Source organism: Megalobrama amblycephala, linkage group LG3 (assembly GCF_018812025.1).
Source record: "Megalobrama amblycephala isolate DHTTF-2021 linkage group LG3, ASM1881202v1, whole genome shotgun sequence".
Taxonomy (NCBI): Eukaryota; Metazoa; Chordata; class Actinopteri; order Cypriniformes; family Xenocyprididae; genus Megalobrama; species Megalobrama amblycephala.
This window is the reverse complement of record NC_063046.1, coordinates 54,644,743-54,666,210: the sequence shown is the minus strand read 5'-3', so window position 1 is coordinate 54,666,210 and position 21,468 is coordinate 54,644,743. Positions and strand designations below refer to the sequence as shown.

Here is a 21,468-nt window from a genome sequence, read left to right as displayed (position 1 = left end):
GGACATCCATGACATGCACACCTACACACCATTTTAAAAAATATAGCAATACCAAAATACAAACAATGTAGAATAGCTTGAATACAGCACGCGTCTCCCTCAGACTGTAAATGAAGCTCGGGCGCACTAGATAACACGTCATCAGCATCACTGTCCAGAGCAGAAGGGGGCGGTAATGCACCAATAAGCTGGATGCCAACCGCCGTAGAAGAAGAAGCAGCAGCGTCACTGTGGATATACACAGACCCGGAAGAGAAGACAATGCTGAATAAAGTCGTAGTTTTTGTTATTTTTGGACCAAAATGTATTTTAGATGCTTCAAAAACTTCTAACTAACCCACTGATGTCACATGGACTATTTTGATGATGTTTTTATTACCTTTCTGGACATGGACAGTGCACCGTACATACACTTTCAATGGAATATTTTAAATCTAAAATATCTTAAACTGTGTTCCGAAGATGAACGGAGGTCTTACGGGTTTGGAACGACATGAAGGGCGAGTCATTAATGACATAAATTTCATTTTTGGGTGAACTAACCCTTTAAGGTTTTTGATGAAAACATTCCAGGATTATTCTCCTTATAGTGGACTTCAATGGCCTCAAAACGGTTGAAGGTCAAAATTACACAGTTTCAGTGCAGCTTCAAAGGGCTTTAAACGATACCAGACAAGGAATAAGGGTCTTATCTAGCAAAACGATTGGTCATTTTAGAAAAAAAATGTAAATGTATATGCTTTATATAAACAAATGATCGCCTTCCAAGTGCTTCTGCCAAAACTGCACTTTCGTATTCTTCAAAAAGCTTACGCTGTATGTCCTACACCTTCCCTATTCTACTTACGGAACAAACGCAGGGCCAGTTCCATTTTTTTCCGTAAGTAGAATAGGGAAGGCGTACGAAGTACAGCGTAAGCTTTTTGAAGAATACAAAAATGTGGTTTTGGCGGAAACACTTGGAAGGCGATCATTTGTTTATATAATTTTGACCTTCAACTGTTTGGAGGCCATTGAAGTCAATTATAAGGAGAATAATCCTGGAATGTTTTCATCAAAAACCTTCATTTCTTTTCAGCTGAAGAAAGAAAGACATGAACATCTTGGATGACATGGGGGTGAATAAATTATCAGGAAAATTTTATTTGAAAGTGAACTAATCCTTTAACTAACATGAATAAAGTATGTTTTTCAATAATTTTAACATAACTAATTTTTTATGCAAAAACACAGCTCTGTTCTGCCAGCATGTGTTCTTAAAGGGAAAGCTTAATCTCTGCCATTATCTATCTTTAGGTTTGCTATCTTCAATATGAAAAATATTGAAACATTAATATATTCAAAAAAATATTAAAACGGCTAATTAATAATTAATACATAATAATAATAATATGTGTATACTCATTGCATATTGAGTAAGCAAGAGAGAGAGAGAATAAAGGTGTGTGTTTGTGTATTGTAAAAGTCAAATGTGTTTATATGCGTGCATGGGTAAAAATAAATCTGATTGGCTAGTTTAGTCGTGTTTAATTTTCCACACACAAAAAAATAACATTACAGATAGTTAGTTCAAAACCAGGCTCAATATGAGTAAATGCTCTCTAAAACATCTAAACTTGATTGAAACATTTGCAAAAAGGCCTAAAACTATTGAGTAGAGATGGAGAAATAGAGCCTCTTAAATCTTGGAAACTTGTTTCTGGAAAAGCTCTGTCGCTGAAGATTAAAGAATACACTAACGCTGAATAATGCTGACTAAAAGATGGAGAGGAGCTAAAGCCTGCTGCCGTTTTAAAGAGGACTGAGGCGATCACAAATTCATGTACAGATTACATATTTATTCACAAATATTTTAGGGGCTGAAGCCTCACTAAAAAGTGATACCCCTGGCCATAGCCCTGCAGAATTTAGTCCAAACCCTGCTCCAGCTGTAGTTTTCAAATAAGCCTGGTCTTGATTAGCTGGATTGGGTGCGGTTTTGGGTAGAAGCTAAACTCTGCAGGACTGCTGGCCCTCCAGGAACTGAGTTTTGTACCCCTTCTGTATAGAATACATGCTTTTAAGCATATTATTTCAAGTTATTTCAGTATATTTACTTATATTTAATAGATTTTGGTGAAATTTAATGACAGACACATTAGATTACTTGTTCATCATAGTCAGTCTCACCATGTAAAAGGAGATACAGACATATGACAAACTACCAGCCGATAACTGATAAGGTGCCAACACAGATGCTGATAACAGATTACTCTAAATTGTAATGTTGACATGAATTAGCTGCTTTGAAACAATATGTATTGTGAAAAGCGCTATACAAATAAATGTGAATTTAATTTAATTGAATATCGTGCACTAAGAGGCACACATTTCTGCTTGGTTTGATGTCAATGAAGGGGAAAAAGAGCCTTTTTTGATGGGGCTATGAGGTTACCAAAGACAAAAAAAAAAATCATGCTATGCCTAATTAAAAAGAAATTGAATTTATCTTCACTATTTGGGTAAAATGAATGATCATCAAAGCAAGCAACACAAATGTTATTGGATGGATTTTCATTCAGTAATGCTTAAACAAAACAAAAAATTAGGAAGAAAGAGAGACTGAGTCTCATTCACTTATAACTGCATAAAAAGTACATAACGATACAGACATATTTATTAAAGGTGCCCAAGAATGCTTTTTCACAAGATGTAATATAAATCTAAGGTGTCTCATGAATGTGTCTGTGAAGTTTCAGCTCAAAATACCCCATAGATTTTTTTAAATAAATTTTTTTAACTGCCTATTTTGGGGCATCATTAACTATGCACTGATTTACACTCGACGCCGCCCCTTTAAATGCTCACGCTCCCTGCCAAACGAGCTCTCGTCTATATTACAGTGCATTTACAAAGTTCACACAGCTAATATAACCCTCAAATGGATCTTTACAAGATGTTCGTCATGCATGCTGTATGCATGCTTCGAATTATGTGAGTAAAGTATTTATTTGGATGTTAACGTTTTATTCTGAGTGAATTTGAGGCTATATGCTCTGTGGCTAACGGCTAATGCTACATTGTTGGAGAGATTTATAAAGAATGAAGTTGTGTTTATGCATTATACAGACTGCAAGTGTTTAAAAATGAAAATAGCGAACATTAGCATTAGCAAAATGCTAAAGAAACATTTAGAAAGACAATTTACAAATATCACTAAAAATATCATGTTATCATGGATCATGTCAGTTATTATTGCTCCATCTGCCATTTTTCTCTATTGTTCTTGCTTGCTTACCTAGTCTGATGCTTCATCTGTGCACAGATCCAGACGTTACTGGCTTATGTAATCCCTTAAACATGGGCTGGCATTATGCAAATATTGGGGCGTACACCCCAACTGTTACGTAACAGTCAGTGTTATGTTGAGATTCGCCTGTTTTTCGGAGGTCGTTTAAACAAATGAGATTTATATAAGAAGGAGGAAACAATGGAGTTTGAGACTCACTGTATGTCATTTCCATGTACTGAACTCTTGTTATTTAACTATGCCGAGGTAAATTCAATTTTTGAATCTAGGGCACCTTTAAAATCAACTGAATCAGTAGGCAGTGCTGGACCAATAAGTACAAACTCAATAGCCAATTATAACCAGAACTCCTAAAAATTAAAGTCAGCCAACTTAAATCAGCATGTCAAGGTATTGTTGTTCGTTACTTACCACCTTTGTGCATCCGGGTTTAAACATACTTCTTGTGTATGAAAAATACCTGTACACATGGCAGGCAGCAAAAATACAAGAAAAGCTTGATGTGTACCGACAACTATACATAAGAGTATTCTATTAGTTAGGATATTTATATGGGATCTGTTGTTGTAAAGTAAGTTTCATTTATAATGGTTCCCCTTAAAATTTTTATAAAATTCATATTAATAGGCTATTATAACAAGCCTAAAAGCAAGCCTGATTGTTATATGCCAGTTTGACATGACAAAGAAGAAAATGGAAAAGTTTTGTTCACGCTAAGTCAAAATGCTCTCTCACCTTTCTCATCTTCTGAGCAGACATTTCTCTGAGACCGCCACGAGTAACACAGAGAAAAAAAATGTATGCAAAATCTGAGCCCTGAGGTAAAATGAAAGGAATTTTTTTTCCGCTCCACAACCCTAGTGTCCACCACATTCACAACAGGTATGCACGCACATCAATTTGTTCTTACCCTCATTCTAATACTGATGAATCTAGATTATTCTAAATGAGGAGGCACAAATCTATAGTTAGTAATTAGTTGTGATGAGCCAAAATATCGGTCAATCATTAAAGGGGGGGTATCACACACAGTTTCTGCCAATCTCATGTTAATCTGGAGTACCTATAAAGTAGTAGTGCATCTTTCATATCTCCAAAAAGTCTTTAGTTTTATCATATCTATAAAAGATACATACGCTGTACCGAGTCTTTCTGAAAACAGCCGAGCACCTGGAGGCGTGCCGTGTGAGCGGAGCTAAAGAGTGACAAGCACGCGCAGCTTTTGCATAGAGATTTACATTATATGCACTTAGGCATCTGTTGCCAACAAAACAGACATTTGAAGCAGTTTTACTCACCAACTGCGGTTCCGATTCATGACCGGGATCATTACTACTGTGACCGCTCCATCTTTCAGCTTCAAATGATCTGTAAATCCAGCGTAGAGCTGGCCCTTGTTTATGAAACCATAAGCACCGATCCTGAGGTTTTGAGCAGCCACGGAAAAACAAGATATTCTCCATCCATTTTAACCAATAAAAAAGTGATCGCAACCATCAGTTTCTATGGTTATTTTAATAACAAATATCGAGAGCGCATCAATGTAATGCGTGAGCATAAATCTCTCAGCTCCACTTTACACTGGGTTCTTTGGGAAGCAAGGCTATCTTTCCCTCACAACCAAAAACACTCTTCTTTGGTGACATTGTTGATTTCGTGAAAGCTGCGCGCACAGAAAGAATAATTGCCATGCAGAGGACAGACTCAGACATGAAATCATGTGTGGGGAAATTAATTTGATTGTAGTTTAAATGAGAAATAATTGCAGTGCTCTGGTCAACCGCAATAGAGTTATTGTCACTATAGAGAACCGGTTTACAGGTTTCATAGAAAGAACAAATCACCAGAACAAATCACACAACAAATCATGAGAGGCAACGCGAATGTGAAAATGTGAAAATATGAAATAAAACGTCATGTTTTTATGAAAAGTGGCGGAAATAACGGATGATGGGCACAGAATGCTAACAAAACTCTTGAGACATTTACAATTACACACCCACCACAGGTGTAGCTCAGAAACTCAAAATACATCAGTTACATACCTCAGTTTAAATAGATTTTTGTGTGTGGTGGTGGTGTGGGTTTCAGGGATGTTTAGATGACTATAAAAGAGTTAACATGTTCACTTTTCTTAAAAATATTTAGCTATCAGATCTGTTTAAATGCTTCAGTTTGTTTTCATATTATAATATATTAAAACAAATTGAAGCTTTTAAACTGATATAATACTGTATCAGTTTAAATACTTCAAGATTATATTATAATATATTATATTATATTATATTATATTATATTATAAGCCTAATAAATGCGGAAAAATTGATCTCACAAGGGGATTGTTTAGGGCTCCTTGCCACTAAAAATCTTGAAACCTCCTGGTATAGAAAATCTGGGAAATTCATAAGCAATAAACATGTAATTTTGATGGTTTAACACTGTCTGTTGCTAATAATTGACTGTACAAAAATACATGGTTGTCCCAAACCATTAGTGTAACTGCTCATATTATTATAAAGAACTGAACTGTCCTGCAGGAGATTTTTAAATGATTTTTTAATAGAATTTTTAATAGAAGACTGGTTAACACAGCAATGTGAATAAATCTCAAGTAACCTAAAATGTGCTTAATTTAGTGACTGAACTGCTTGTTTTCAAAAATAGAAATGGTACATTAAAGTTAAAAGTTACAGTTGCATGATAAAACCATTTTTTTAGTGTGTTTACGTTCATTGTACAGGTCTGATATAAAGAATGTTTTTGCTAGAGGGAACATTGTCGTGACGTCCTGTGACCAGTGCAGCGCTGCTGACGACTTCCGTAAAGCCGAACGCACGTTGATGGGCATGCTCTTGCTCTCTCGCTCTGGTCGACATGTGCACACACGCTCTTCCGCGAGAAGTTCCCGTTCATAGAATTCCAACCGTTATGACGTCACACAGCCCCATACTCGAAAAAAACCCCGCAAAGTTTATGAGGATTTGGAAGAGTATTTTTGGCACAGAAATACTCCGTCATACGTCCAACTTGTGTTTTGAAACTTTGGCCATGTTTAGCATGAGAATCCAACTCTTTAACAGCGTAAATGAGTCAGAATACATGAAATAGCATTATAACCCCCTCTTTAAAGCAACCAGACATCCATCGGAGCTGGTTATGCCGATAAAAGCTTTCAAACAGATACAATCACATGCACTGCAGAAAAAGTCTCTCTGGCTTGGTGTGAAAATGACATAGTTGCATTTGCAAAAAAAAAAAATCTTGAATATCCAATTATGCAACATAAATCTTGAGGCAACAATATTAAATTGCCCCTATTGTGCTTTTTTGGATATTACCTTTCATGTCATGCAATATGGCTGTTTGTGAATGTAAAAGGTCTGCAAACTTTTAAAGATCCAAGTGCATGATACATGGGGCTATTGTCTCCAAAAGAAAGAACCAATTCAGAACTGACACGAGTCGTCAGTAATTTTAGTCTTACTTCCTACACAACCAGGTTTGTAACAAATTTGCGTAATGACAGCCGTCAACACTGACTGCACGCGAACGTCTGCTTTGACCTGCCAAACACTGTAGCTGTAGCTGAGGACTGGAAGAGTTTGGTTTGTATAGTCAACAACCCTGTTCTGCAAAAGCCAAATCTACTTTGCATGCACTTCAAAAGGCTGAGGAGGACTCAGGCTTGAATTGATACGGTAAACCGTCGACATTGTTACTGTTCGTATCACTATAGCTATACAGTGCTGAGGAAGCCTCCAGAGCTGAAATTCAGATATGTTAAAGAGTTAGTTTACCCCAAAATAAAAATGATGTCATTAATTACTCACTCTCATGTCACTGTACACCCATAAGACCTTTGTTCATCTTCAGAACACAGATTAAGATATTTTTGATGATGGCTCAGTTAGGCCTCCATCGCCAGCAAGTTAATTTACACTTTCAGTGCCCAGAAAGCTATTAAAAACATATTTAAAACAGTTCATGTGAGTACAATGGCTCTACCTTAATATTACAAAATGACAAGAATACTTTTTGTTCGCCAAAAAAACAAAACAAAATAACTTTTCAACAATATCCAGTGATGGGCGATTTCGAATCAGTGGTTCTGATTCAAAACAAAAGCTTTGAAGCTTCATGAAGCTGTGTTTTGAAATCGGCAATCCACTAGATATTGTTGAAGAATCTTTTTTTTCTTTTTCTTTTTTTGCCGCACAAAAAGTATTCTTGTTGCTTTATAATATTAAGGTAGAGCCACTGTACTGTGATAGAAATATGTTATGTCAACATGAAATGTACAGAAAATGCAGACTAAGGATGCTCAGGTCAAAGACCAGTCATATGATTAGCTTAGATCATTACAAACCAATCACCAGAACAAATCACAATGAAGAAGGCATTGATTTTTATTCAACTGTAAGACTTAAATGTGCATGTATCTTTCTCTTCAGAAAGACTCTGTTGTTGTGACGAGTGACCTCCCGGCCGTAAATAAAACTTAATTTCTGCAAAGAGCAACTTGGAAGTCATGTCAGGTATAGACTGTACAGCTAAGGAATAGAAGTACTAAAGATTCTATGCTCAAAAGACCACAGCAGAGAAAGTGATGGTGTTGGAAGACTATCGAGTCGCCCTCGGGGTGAGGCTGTAATACTGTGTGTCGGACCAGCATACACCTGAGAAGGACGGTGAAAGTGTATAGATGCTAAAGACCTGTGTGCTCATGTGTGATTGAGGTAGTGATATTAGCTTCTTGATGGGACGCTGTCACCTTACTTTGGGAAGGGAATTACCTCGAAGTATTGGAAATGTATTAGAAGTATTCGAGAAGGGAATTACCTCGAGATACTGTAGTATATTATATTCGGGATGGGAATTACCTCGAAGATACTGTAGTACTGTATTGGTGCTGAGTATTATATATATTATATTGACAACTGGAGGTTGTTTGAATTGTCAGTGGTGAAGTTGGATTAGTATTGGGAATTTCCATGACAGTACTCACATGAACTGTTTTAAATATGTTTTTAGTAGCTTTCTAGGCACTTAAAGTGTAAATTAACTTGCTGGCAATAGAGGCCTCACTGAGTCATGGGATTTCATCAAAAATATCTTAATTTGTGTTCTGAAGATGAACGTCTTACAGGTGTAGAACGACATGAGGGTGAGTAATTAATGACATTATTTTCATTTTTGGGTGAACTAACTCTTTGATGTAAACAAACAATATTCATAGTGCACAAAGTCATATTTATTAGAAAGCTACACTGTAAACACTCAAAATAATTAATTGGTTTGAGTAGGATAAACTTAATTTAAACAAATTAAATTAAATTATTTTTTATGAGTATTTATCATTTTCTTTTTCTTTCAAGATCACGTATATTTTAAGTAAACTGAACTGTTTCATTGTTTTGAGTTTTATTAACTTATTTCTTTTAATTTAGATGAACTTAAGTTTAACTGAAACTGGGCTGAGCTTGGTTTGAGAGCATGCATGTTAGATGCTTTATATTGCAGCAAGTGCTATACCATGCCATTGTTAACATGTTAGCAAAAGAGCACGTTAGCTTTTTCTGAATGAGCTTGTTATAGCTAGATAAGTTTACACTAATAAAAATGTTCACATTCAGAATTTTAAAGGGGTCATATCATGAAAATCTGACTTTTCCCGTGTTTAAGTGCTATAATCGGGTCTCTGGTGCATCTACCAGCACAGAAAATGTGAAAAAGGACAACCAAGTAACTTTGTTTTGGTAAGCCTTTCTCTATAAACATGTGAAAAATCGAGCCGTTCTGATTTCGCTCCCCTTGTGATGAAGGAAGGGGATCTTACCACCCCCTGAATCTGTATGTTTCAACCCATGGGTCATTTCCTCCCATAGGTCACCTTTAAAGCTGCAGTACGTAAGTTTTGCCTCTTTGTCGCCATCTCTGTTTGAAACCTGCAATTGCAGTTATTTGTGAAATTATCATCTTTACGTGGGTTGTGCATGGATGAATCTAAAGTTGTGAGAAGAATGTGTGGCTGTACTTTGGAATCACAGATTGTAGTCTTGAATAATTATGATACGCTGGCGCCAAATATCGATATTTCAATGAATAAAATAAGGTGCTCTAAATAGATTTCCCTGCTCCCAGTGCCACTACTTCAAGGCGGCGCTCAACATATGACTAGCCTAAGAAAAGGAGGTTTTTAACGGGATGGCAGACAGCAGTGCGAGTAAAATAATAGATGCCCCAGCTACGTTTAAGTTCAAAGCCTGGACACACTTAGGCTTTTATACCACTGATGTGGCAAACTTAGAGACACTGTTGACTTTTTTCACCGAGCGCTTACACAGATATACACAGGAGCGTTTGAAAGCAGGCATCTATCAGCGGATTTGTCTATCAGCGGCTATATTAGGGATCTGCTGATAGAAGACTGCTTTCATCCGCTTCTGTGCTCGGTAAAAAGCGTCAAAGATTTTTATTTACAATATGTATTAGATGATCATTGTAGCCAATCAGACGTATATGTTGAGCGTGTAAACACAATATGGCCAATCAGAGGTTAAGAATCTTCTCAACAGCACACAAAATGCTAGGATATGCTGGTATCGTCAAATTTTTAACATTTTAAAATATAAGTCAGTACCTTTGACAACACTATTCCCAGGATTATTTTAAGGAAGCTTGTAAACACTGAGATGTTCCCAGGTTTAAAGAAAAAGAGGTTGGTAATTTTTTAAAAGTACCAGGTTTATAAGCCGATAAGTCGATATGCAGTTAACTTAGACTAAATGTGTCAGTTTACACGCAAAGAAAAGTTTAGGCTTTTAAAAAGTATAAGCATAAAATGTTTAATTTACTTAAAATGTTACATTTAATTTACAGACTGAATTTTTTTTTGTGCTGATTTCTAATAGTTTGGACTTTAATAAATAGAGAAAACCTGTACTTAACCTTTTCACTTTCACCGGACGCGAGCGGCGTCCCCTTTAATATTATTGTTATTGTTAGCCATGTATCTTGATCACATCGTGAGGTACCCTGCGATTCCCACCCCTAATCACTGGCAGTGAGGCAAACATCACACAGCAAATCCATTTTTGCGCATGAAAATGTTGCTGGTTTAAGTGGCCACTGGGACATGGGTGAAGTATCTAATGTAGGGCTCTATAATTTCTGCGATAACGGAATCGCAGAATCCATTCATAAAAACGGAATTTACTATATAACGCGGAATGTCACGGAATTTGTCAAATTTTTGATGAATGAATTAAAAGCAGGTCAGTAGTACACTTAAATTAAATCGTGATATAGACTAGTTTTCGGCCTCTGTCTCACTATATGAACTCACAAATTCTTCTCCAGAGCTGCTCTGAAAGTCACTTCATCAGCATTTAACCGCTTCGTTTGAGAAAACTACCGTCATAAACACAGAGGAACTCAAAGCTCTAGGCAAACCGTCAAAATTAAAGTTCGATTTAACTTGACTGAAACATATTACTGTTGTACAGTAGAATTTAGATAAATTAATTTAACAATAAATTATTAAAATATATTTTTAAACAATAATCTCAGTGTTTCTTCCATGTTTTAATTTTAACAGTAAAGCTCTGTTGTGCAGAACATTGTTTGACAAAAAAAGTTTAATTTCATGATTAAAAGATAAATTACATGGTATGCGTTCATTTGATTGCCAGAAAAATTTAAATACACAACAGAACTTCTGAAAAAAAAAATCATAAAAATATATTTTTTAATTAATAAATATTGTTGTTTTTAAGAATTCAATTAATTAGACATGCTTTTTGATTATTAACATGGAATTAAACCATTAAAATGGAATCCAGAAAACAGAATTTGGTAAAAATAAAATTTGAGGGAAAAGAATAAAACATTTATCAGAGGGCCCTAAAAAAATGTAATTTAATAAAAGTTTAACAAAATAATTGTTGGTAAACTGGACAAGATTCATTATTTCAATTAATTAGACATGCTTTTTGATTACTAAAATTTAATTTAACCATTAAAATGGAGTCAAAAAATAAATAAAACGGAAAAAAACGGAATCCAGAAAAATTAAAACGGAAAAAACGGAATTTGGGAAAATATAAAACGGATTTCATAGGGCCCTACTAATGTACTAATACAGTAAGCAATTAAGACTGCAACTAACAATTATTATTAAAAAAAAAAAAAAAAAAATCCTAAATCCAGAATAAATTCATCCAAACATAAATAGTACAATTTTTTATTTATATTGTTTAAAAACAATATAAATAAGTCACAGCTATGGCTGCATGATATTGGAAAAAACTGACATTGCGATATTTTGTTTTTGTGAGATATATATTGTGATATGAAAACAATTTCACTAGATGACTTGATTAGCTCTATTAGATTTCTGACTGATCTAACTCCTGTTGCTTTTGTCTTCTGCTAATTGTCCAAGGGTGCAGTTCTATCTTCTTGGGATCTCTTTTGATCAGAAACACCATTCGCTTTACTTGCAGATATGAAAACTAAAAATATGCTTGACTATCTTTTTGATATTATTTGTCGATATTAACTTTTAATTTTTAATAAAGGTTTATCTCTTTTCTTTTTATTTAAAAAATGTTTTATTTTCATTGTTAATTGTGTCATTCTGTTTATGATTATTGTATGATTATTTTTAAATTATTTTATGTAAAGCACTTTGAGTTTGAAATGAATTACCAATTGTGTATGAAATGTGCTATCTAAATAAACTTGCCATGCATTACATTTATGTAAGGTCTCAATCTGCGGACTCACAACAAATGTTTGGCCAGTGGGTGGCAATAAAACAATTAAACATAATTGTTTGACTGTGTGCCTGCTTGTCCACAAAAAACCTGAGATTTTACATGTGGTGTCTTACTCAAAGCTCCATTATATAACAATTACAAACATAAATGCTCTGTGACCAATTGTTCAAGATTCTTTTGTGTTCATTGGTCAATTATTATCAAAAACATGTTGAACTTCGAAATCAGCAAGACTTTTCTTGTACTATTAATGTGTAAGGTGTGATTCTGAGATAGTAAAAGTTGGTGCTGACAACAGCCAGACAAAACTACAACATGCATAATTTGAAGCTTTTATATGACATCTACATTTAACAGATTGTCATATTTCATATATTTAAATTATTTTTTGTCAGCTATACTATGACCTACACATAAATTTAAAATATTTGCATGTTCACTTATAACACATTAACAATATTTGGTATTTTTTCCTCAATTTGATTTCTTATTATGCTATATAATAATCTTTATTATTCTATTATAATATTCTTATAATAAATACAAATTTTATTTAATTAAAAATATATGCATTTTAAAGAAGAATTTGGGCAAAAAATAAATATCAACAACAATATCAAAAATATCAACTATATTCTGTTCTATTGATAGTCAATGTTAGTGTTGTTAGTTACCAAGATTTCATCTTTCACTAATTTGCTATTAAGCTAACTCTTTTTAACAATCTGAAAATATAAATAACAATGGCAATTATACATCATAAATAATAAACAGTAAGCAATAGCATAAGAAATTATAAGCAATAGCACAAATAGCGCTTGCCATCTTGCCAGTATCAGTATTCAGATGTGCAGTGAGTGATTCTCCTTTATTGTCAATATTACTGTTTGATTGTTATTACTGGAATAAGACTTCATAGCAGACAGATTTATAATAATACATAAAGGCCGGTTGCATAAACTGCTTAGACTCATCTTACCTTAGTCATCAAATTTTTTCTTTAACGCTGTTGATGACTTTAAGTCAGTTACATAAAAACATAGATTGGTCTAATTTGATACAGAAAAGTAAGACTGATCACCCTTAACTAACTGCTAGCCATAGCTCTTAAGACACAAGGTGCGTCTCAATTCGCGTACTTATGCACTATTCTATGACATTTTTAAGTACAAATAGTGCGAGTATGCGTTCACACAGAAAATTCCAAAAAGAAAAAGCGCACTTTAAATACCCGGATGACGCACTAAATTAACAAAAAACAAAGTGTGGAACGTTGGACACTTCTTGCACTCAACTCTTGCAAATTTAATTACGTTCCAGAAGGGGGAGAAGGATCAGACTCTGATGTATAATGACAAAATAAACGTTTACAATTCATAGACTACATGGATGAGTACACAGTGCATAAGTACATAGTGTATAAATGCAACTACAATGGCTATGTTCATGCAAGTGGCCCTAGATCTTTTGTCTCATTCTGTTTACAATCAAAAAACAACTGACTGCTGTTACATTAATTTATTATATTATTATAATATAATATATTATTACATTAGACTTTTATAGACATTTTACAAGGAGTATCATCAAGAAAGGATGCAGATAACACATGTAGGGTGTTACTTTAATGTGATGATGTTATTTAAGTTGCAGTCTAAGACGTAGTGAAGTAAATAGTTCCAAAATCAATTATTTTAGTAATTGAGCAACAATTTTGATGATGAATCGCCTATTATTTGTTACTAAATAATAAAAAAAAAAAATAGAGTCAAAATTTTGCTTAACAGGACAGACTATTTTCATTAATGTCTGCATTTTCCAAAATTATACGCTCTGGGTGTTTATGTAGAGCAAACTTTTAATGCAATTATGTCATTTCAAGCAATCAAAAGAAAATGAACAAATCTAAAACTTATAACAACATGTCCTTTTAACATCTATAAAAAGTTACTACTGATAACTGCAGAAATGTTTTTTCTTCGATGTCTTCTATCACTTTCTAATAACATTTGTGGAATTTTCACTCCCTTCATCAAGGGGATGACTTAAAGCTCCTCTAGAAGAAGCATTTTTTCAGATGTAGTTGCCATAATTTAAAAGTTTTCAGAGTTGCACTGTTGATAAGTGTAAACAAAGCACAATAAGTATGCACGAGTCCTTTAGCCCAGTTTTAATACAAAAGTAAACCGCCAAGAATAGAGATTCATTATTCATAGGCACTAAGCAGATTTAGAGGTGGAACAGCGAGAGTGAGAAGTTCTCCTAATCCAAATGTTCTGGACAGGATCAGCACAGCAGTATAAAGACTTATTCACAGCAAGAGCCGAATGAAAAGCATGTCACATGCTTTAATGCAAGACACTTACCATCTGACCAGATCTCACTCACTGTAATACAATGATCTCAGCATGACAACATAAAACGACTCTCTGACTGTAAAAATGCTGATTTAAACAGCTTTACAACTCATATATTTGAACAGATGAATTCATGTACTTCTTAAAATAAAATGACAAACTTCACATTTCTGCTTTAAAAACCTTCAAATATTGGCCCCCATTAACATCCTTTGTAAGTGCCACACTAACTCAATTTTTTTGTTTGATTTAAATAGAAGTTAACATTTAGTCTGTGCTTTTATTATTATTTGGCACAGACAAAACAGTTTCCATACCGGCGTGATGAATCTGATCTTCAACCAGACGGAACTGGATTAAATATTTTGTCTGTTCTGATCCCAGTCTGACTTGTGACCTGTTATGCTGACTGAATCATAATCATGCACTGTTCCTTGTTGGCCAGAGGAGAACTTGCCCCCTGACTGAGCCTGGTTTCTCCCAAGGTTTTTTTTCTCTATTTTTGTCACCTGATGGAGTTTAGGTTCCTTGCCGTGACTCGACTCTGGCCTGCTTAGTTGGGGACACTTGATATTCAACAATGTTTTTGATCTGCCTGCATTGTCACCATTATATGCAAACTGAACTGAACTGGACAATGACATTACTGTTTTCTCCAGAGCTGCTGTATAGATAAATGAACTGAATACCTAATGATTTTTACAACAGAATCAATCAATACTGAACGTACTTAAGCTGGACAATGACACCATTTTCTAGAGTCTGCTGTGCAGCCGAAATTATTTTCCTGTTAACAACACTGTAAAGCTGCTTTGACACAATCTGCATTGTAAAAAGTGCTATATAAATAAAGGTGAATTGACTTGATTTATTTTCATTTTTAATTTAGTGATTTTTTTGTTGTTGTTACAATTACAGCGTAATGATTGTAACCCTCTTTTGCACATAATATATAGCATAGCCTAGGGTTACATTCATTTGTTTTCATAGCCTTCAATCATTTCAATTCTGGACTGCTGTACTTCTCTGTTGGTCAGCCTTCAAGGTGCCTCTGTAGATGATCCAGAACACAGCAGCATGTCAACCAAAAATACTGCTGTCACTAGAACTGCACCCTCCTACAGTATCTCAAGACGCTCCCACAAGTGTATTATCTCTCACTATCTTCCACTCTATCAGAGAGTGAGCAGCACCTGGTGGTTCTTTTGCAACCATGTACAAAGGGACTGTTCAAGACCTTCACACTCCCTGCTGTAAACTTTTGCTGTAACTTCCTGACTAGCTGCTCAAGGGTTTATTGTACAGCAAGATAATGACTCAAAACAGTTTAGACAGAACTACCTTAGAAGAGAAGGTTTCCAGACTTAAATCCCACTAAGCTGATTTGGGACGAACTGGACAATATATTAGTGGGAATTTATATCGCAATGTCAGTTTTTTCCAATATCATGCAGCCATAGCTGTGACTTATTTATATTGTTTTTAAACAATATAAATAAAAAATTGTACTATTTATGTTTGGATGAATTTATTCTGGATTTAGGATTTTTTTTTTTTTTTTTTTAATAATAATTGTTAGTTGCAGTCTTAATTGCTTACTGTATTAGTACATTAGTACACCATTGGGAATAACATATATCGGCCTATATGCATATGTATGTGGCTGCATGTGAGCAGACAAATGCACTTTTTATTCAAAATGTTGGTTTTGGAAAGATGTTGTCAATCAGTTGTATCTTAAGAGACTGTAAACAGACAAGACAAAACATCTTATGTTTTATAATAAATTTCTTTTTGAAAAAAAAAAAAAATTCTCACAGCTCGTCTGAATACTTCGGAAGAGGATTAGGGCCAAGCAATAATAAAAAAAATAAAACCATCTCGAGATTAAAGTTGTTAAATTTCAAGAAAAAACTCGTTAAATTTCGAGAAAAAAGTCGAGATAAAATGTTGAGAATAAACTCGTTAAATTACGAGAAAAAACTCGTTAAATTTCAAGAAAAAAGTCGAGATAAAATGTTGAGAATAAACTCGTTAAATTACGAGAAAAAAGTTGAGATAAAATGTTGAGAATAAAGTCATTAAATTACGAGAAAAAAGTTGTTAAATTATGAGAACAAATTCGTTAAATTATGAGAAAAATGTCGTTAAATTTCGAGAAAAAAGTCGAGATAAAATGTTGAGAATAAAGTCATTAAATTATGAGAAAAAAGTTGTTAAATTACGAGAAAAAAATCGTTAAATTACGAATTTGTTCTCATAATTTAACGACTTTTTTCTCGTAATTTAATGACTTTATTCTCAACATTTTATCTTGACTTTTTTCTTGAAATTTAACAAGTTTTTTCTCGTAATTTAATGAGTTTATTCTCAACATTTTATTTCGACTTTTTTCTCGAAATTTAACAACTTTAATCTTGAGATGGTTTTATTTTTTTATTATTGCTTGGCCCTAATCCTCTTCCGTAGAATACTGACAGTGAAAGATGCCGAGCACTATTTGTTCTATTGCTTGTAATTGTTTCTTTGTGCATTTACTGACTATCCATTTGTCTTTTCTATGCCACAAAGTTAGGTATTCTTTACTAATATATTAATTTATTAACATTAATATTTAACTTCGAAACGTTCAAAGGAATTTGTTCAATAGGAATTTTTGTAGTATCAAAATAGGTATAAGCAATCATTGTTACTGACAACTAAAATTTTGGTATCATGGCACTAACCCTAAGACAAGCTCATAAATTGCAGAATATGATAAATTGATGATCTGCTAAATGACTAAAGGCAAGATTATTTTAGATTTCTCTTGTCATGTAGATCTAATATAAACCTTAAACATAACATTTACATTGATTTCATGTCTAAATAGACAATTCCCTTCAACACACACACACTGGTGTATCTACTAGGCGTTACTCATGGTGCAACACTGTTACAATATCTAGATTAGACTCAGGGTTCCCACTTCCCAGTGTCATGGAAAACCCACCTTAAGGAATTTTAAAATGAAAATTTCCAGGCCAGAAAAAAAAAACATGGAGATAAACAAAATAAATAATTCAAAAAATAATGTGAAATATTATATATTTTTTCTGGTTAAGCTCAAAAATGTTATTGGCACAGTGCACTCTGTTATGTTCCAAGAGTCCTGTATTCACATATAATGTTTCCTTTCAAATTACTGTTGGGGTGGTAAACAATCCTAAGTAATTTGGCTGCCTTCTTGTTCTTGCTTAAAACACATTATAGTGTTTAAAAATCCTTTAAATGTATATTTTGATCTAATTTAATCGAAGTGAATCGTTATGAATTTGCAATAACTGCTTTTGAATTGAATCGAAAATATGAATAGTGAATCGACCATTACATTCCCAACCATTACAAGACAATTTAATTCTTGGTTATGTCCAAAAGCATAGTACTTTGATACCATAGTAATGAACGCTTACCATACATTAATGTACTGACATTACCCTGCTACTTCAAGGGACAAGAATACACTGTTACAAAAAAACAAACAAACATAAAAACATGGCAACACCATGGTACCATGTCAAAAACGTGGTATTACGATGGAACATGTTGAAAAAAACACATTATTTGAACTGTTCTATTTCCTGTTTACTAGCATAATGCTAACCTGTCTGAAGACCAGAGTTCATTTCAACTTCAGTCCTCATACGACGATAACGATACAAGAACACTTTAAACTTAAACATATCATTGTATTGAATCAGTCAATCAGTAAAAAAAGCCATTTTTAGCGTTAATGTTAATGTGTGTGTTAGTGTCAGTGGCCTGTGAACGCACCTGAACACACACCTGTCATTTAACCACCTGTTTGTTACTTCACATTCAACGCTTCTGTCTTACCTGTTGCTTCATTTAAACTCAGTCGGCAAATTCATGTCCGTCTAATCACGTTTAATTCCTTTTCGTAAGCTTTTGAGGGAAATAAAATAATCTCCATAACAGCCGTTGCGCCTTCGGTCCGTGTACTCGCTCAACGCATCCCGACAGTCGGCGCTACACACAAACACTGGGAATTTGCACAGAGAGAGAATGTGCGGGCAAACAACGGGCTGTAAGGTATTAAGAAATGGTCGGATTTGGTCTAAATTATAATTATTTTATTTTACAGCTTCGATATGTAATTTTGATAAAATTTCTGTCAGTGTTAATTTTCAGGTGTAACTTCTTGTCCAGATCTCCGATGTTGCAATAGACAGCGTTATTCCGTGATGCCTGTTACTTTTTCCAGCGCAAGTCAAGTTGAACCAATCACATTCGTTGTGGTTATCGCATAATACATTTTTGTTTAATCATTTTATAAGAATTGCTGGGCGGAGATTCATTTGTAGCCTATGTCATAAAGCAATCCTGTGTTTTAAGAAATTTACTTTTTTAGTGTACAAATATTCCTAATAAGTGGAAATATGTGCCTTCGGAGCCGTCAAGCGCCCCCTGCTTGTTTCTTAAAAGAGTCTCGTCAAACATTGATGACTATGAAGAAAACGGGGTGAAATACACAATGTGTTGTGCCGTTGAAGACATTTTACTGTAGCAATTTAGAGTGGCAAGCATCAATTGTCAACGCAGTGCTCAAAGATCTTGTGATATTTCTCTAATTTTGAGATCTCTAAAAATGTTGTTTCAAAAGAGAGTGACCATTTTCTACAAGGGACATCCTGTAGTATCATCACTCTTAATATGAAATCTGTATACTGTAGCAGTTGCATCCATCCAAATTCAACATAATGCTCGAAGATTTAATATTTAGTCAACTTAAAGACCTGTAAAGCTTATAAATACATAGAAAATGTTAATGACCTCCATATCAGCACACCTAAAATGATCTGGCAGTTTGGAATAGGACACATGTAAAATCACATGCTATAGGATTGTGTTATAGTTGTGCATTATGTTGACTTAATTGTAGAAATGGACTGTTTCTTATTCCTTATCTTACTATTGGCACACCTCATAGGAAGCCAATTTACTGGCAGTTTCGAGTATTTGCTTGTGAGCCAAGGAGTCAAGCTTCAACATGCACAGTACGAGCTGAACCCAGGGTTCGAATTATTATGTTTGAGTGTCTCAGGATAGCCACTAATCTAAATGTAATGATACTACAGCATTGTATGCCTTTGGTTAGTACATGCCAGCCAACAAAAGACTTGTAATGGGTGGAAGACAGCAGAACGATGAGTGCTTTTCTATTCCTTAATTGTGCACAAAATCCATCAAACTTGGGAATTTGGTGCTAAACTTACAGGCCACCTGACCCTGGATAAAGTTTTTAGGTTTGATGAATTTTGTGCACATTCACTTTCTGCAATGCATTGAAAATCAACCATCAATCCATGACTCGCACTCTTAAAAATAATGGTTCTTTATTGGCATCAGTGGTTTCATGAAGAACCTTTGACACCCAACTCTCCATTGCACAAAACGTTCTTCATAAAAAAGGTTAGATTATTCAAATGTAAATATGATTATTTTAAGAACTGTTCCATGAAAGGTTCTTTGGAGAACTCAAATGGTTCTTCCATGGCATTGCTGTGAAAACCCTATTTTGAAACGTTTGTTTTTAAGAGTGCAGGACTCTGGACACCAACTTGGGCCTATTGTCCATTTTCTGTGAAGTTTTACTCTTGTATACCTTTCAGTTTTTACCTGTAATTATTTGAGACTGTTGTGGGTAGAAGGCTCAACATTTCATTTTGTGACATGGACCTACCAAACTCGTCAGGACATCTGAGCCATATTTACTTTGAGAGTATATTAAATTTTTTTGGCCCTTAAGTACCCAGCAAGTTTTGTGTTTCTTGTGCTTTGCAAAATGGTCATTCATTTTTAATACTTTTCATACCTCTATATGTATCCAAAGTAATATCACAAATGTCCAGAAGTATTGTGTTGATTTTACTTTTACATACATTTCACAAATTCATAGTATGTGTTTAGATGTCCTTAGCAAACAATCTCTAGTTAATTAAAAGTCTATAGTTTACAAAGAAGAAAATAAATCATGAGATGAAACAAATCAAGTCTGCTTCATTTAGAAGTCCCCCTTTCCAATTAGGTAATTTTTAGCATTTTTAAAATCTTTTTGTCATTTTTTAATTGATTATGTACACTAGGAGTGTTGTATGTTGCATTTTAGCATTTCATCATGTGACCCTGATGGTGTTTTATCATTGTGTGGGTTAAAAGATTACCACTTCTTTTATTATCAATATATTTTACCATAACAAACTGACTTTATAACTCAAATTGGTTGGCAAAGCAGTATTACATACATTTAATGGCATATTCATTATTTTTCAATGCAAAAAGCTATTTTCTCTGAATTTGTGAGACTTACGATACATTAGCCGCTTTAAATAACTGGGTCATTCCGTGTCAACTCATTCAGAAGTCCCTGGCTCAAATTTTAGATTTTGTTCATATTTTTTTCTGTAGAAAGACAAACATAAATAGTGATGAAAGCCAAAATATTAATGTCACAGATTTTCTGAGTAATTCACTATTTTGTAGAGGGGGGTCAAAATGACCATTTTCACCTGAGATTTGGAGCCAAATTAGAGGGGTGTAAAAATGAAGGAAGATGGCAGCATAATTATTTTATTTTTACACAGAGATTGGTTTTAGTAAAATCTGTTGACTTTAGCAATCTTTGTTTCATTATTTGCCAACAATTCAAAAATGGCAAGAAGCACTTCTTGTGTTTATTGTCTCAAGTTTGCATGCCTGTAACTCAAGCAGTATTAAAGATATCTTAATATCCTTCGAGATTCTCATTCTTAATACATTTTCCTTTTGAAATCTTTATTTTAAAGGCCCTCAATAGTTCAGTCCCAGAGATATGGACATGTAAATGTGGCTCAATGAGTAAATTGGTCAATTGTACACGTTCAGTAGTCAAAAACCAAATGTGTATCACTCTGCAGCTGATACCTTTTTTTCTTTTAAAGAGGAATATCTGAAGAACAAATAATGTTGAAATTAGATCTTGTGGTTTCTATCAACTCAATTG

General features: G+C 34.2%; 1 protein-coding gene across 1 annotated transcript in view; it reads right to left on the bottom strand.

Moving 5' to 3' along the window:
• ppp1r16a (protein phosphatase 1, regulatory subunit 16A) overlaps positions 1-18,639 on the bottom strand; it is a 34,315-nt gene extending 15,676 nt beyond the window's left edge. Inside the window, exon 1 of the mRNA XM_048186093.1 lies at positions 18,303-18,639. The gene's annotated coding sequence lies outside the window, so the exon portion shown is untranslated. The remainder of the gene's footprint in view (positions 1-18,302) is intronic.
• Positions 18,640-21,468: the final 2,829 nt, after the last annotated feature.